This window comes from Malurus melanocephalus, unplaced genomic scaffold (genome assembly GCF_030028575.1).
Source record: "Malurus melanocephalus ecotype Western Australia unplaced genomic scaffold, MMel_1.1 scaffold_1320, whole genome shotgun sequence".
NCBI lineage: Eukaryota > Metazoa > Chordata > Aves > Passeriformes > Maluridae > Malurus > Malurus melanocephalus.
Genome location: NW_026624552.1, coordinates 43,600 through 45,220, shown reverse-complemented (window position 1 = coordinate 45,220; position 1,621 = coordinate 43,600). Strand labels below are relative to the sequence as shown.

At 50.3% G+C, this 1,621-nt stretch overlaps 1 long non-coding RNA gene across 1 annotated transcript in view; it reads left to right on the top strand.

The window, feature by feature from the left end:
* Positions 1–1,573, top strand: part of LOC130586804 (uncharacterized) — a 5,443-nt gene extending 3,870 nt beyond the window's left edge. The window contains exons 2-3 of the long non-coding RNA XR_008966723.1: positions 17–148; positions 1,450–1,573. This is a non-coding gene — a long non-coding RNA (uncharacterized LOC130586804). The remainder of the gene's footprint in view (positions 1–16; positions 149–1,449) is intronic.
* The last annotated feature ends 48 nt before the right edge of the window (positions 1,574–1,621 follow it).

Below are 1,621 nucleotides of genomic sequence, written 5' to 3'. Positions count from 1 at the left end.
ATGTTTTCCCGGTCAGGATGCTGGCCAGAAGCAGTGGGGTGCCCAGCAGTGCCCATCCTGTGGGATGCTCTACGCCCCCGACAGCCCCGAGGATCGGCTGCAGCACCTCCGGTACCACCAACGGCTCCAGGAGGGGCTGCGCTACCTGGTGAGGCGGGAATTCCGGGAATTCTGGGAATAGTGGGAATTCTGGGAATGCCGGGAATATTGGGGATGCTGGGATATTGGGAATGGGGAATGCTGGGAATATTGGGAATGCTGGGAATGCCAGGAATATTGAGAATATTGGGAATGCTGGGAATACTGGGAACGCTGGGAATATTGGGATTTCTGGGAATGCTGGGAATTCTGGGATTATTTGGAATGCTGGGAATCTTGAGAATTCTGAGAATGGGGAATGATGGGAATGCCAAGAATGCTAGGAATGCTGGGAATATTGGGAATTCTGGGATTATTGGGATTGCCAGGAATGCCAGGAATTCTGGGACTATTGGGAATGCTGGGGGTGCTGGGAATATTGGGAATGCTAGGAATATTGGAAATTCTGGGAATATTGAGAATGGTGGGAATGCTGGGGGTGCTGGGAATGCCAGGAATACTGGAAATCTGGGAATATTGGGAATGCTCAGAATGCTGGGAATATTTGGAATGGGGAATGCTGGGAATATTGGGAATACTGGGAATGGGGAATGCTGGGAATATTGAGAATTCTGGGAATTGGGAATGCTGGGAATACTGTGAATTCTGGGAATATTGGGAATGGGATGGGGTGGGATCCCTGCCTCGGGATTCCCACCTGGAATTCTGCAGTTCCCATGCAATTCCCCTGGAATTCCTGGAGGGATCTCGGTCCCTGTGGAGGTGGTGCGGGGGGACAGGAGCAGGGCTGGGAATGGTTGGGATCCAGGGGCTTTTCCTGGCTGGAATTCCAAGATTCCCAATCCAGGCAAACCTGGGAATGGTTGGATTTGTTCTCCCAGGGTTTTTCCAGGCTGAAATATCCCAAATTCCCAATTCAGGCAAACCTGTGAATGGTTGGGATCCAAGGGTTTTTCCAGGCTGGAATTCCCAGATTCCCAATCCAGATGGGGCTGGGAATGGTTGGATTTGTTCTCCCGGGGTTTTTCCAGGTTGGAATATCCCAAATTCCCAATCCAGGCAGGGCTGGGAATTTTTGGATTTGTTCTCCAGTGTTTTTTTCCAGGCTGGAATTCCCAAATTCCCAATACAGGGCTGGGAATTTTTTTGATTTGTTCTCCAGGGTTTTTCCAGGCTGGAATATCCTGAATTCCCTAATCTGGTCTAAGCTTTGACATCCAAAGGGATTTGGGATCATTCCAGCCCTGTCCATCCTCTCCAGAACATTCCTGGGAATGGTTTATTCCCAAAATCCGGAGCAATCCCCATCACTGTCCATCCTCACGGTTTTTTTTGGGATTTTCTCGGCAGGGCTGGAAGAAGGAGCGAGTGGTGGCGGAATTCTGGGATGGGAAAATCGTCCTGATCCTTCCTGAAGATCCCAAATACGCCGTCAGGAAGGTACTGGGAATTCCTGCTGGGATTGGCCTTGGAACTGGGCCTGACCCCAAAATTCCAATGGGATCTGATCCCTAAATCCCAA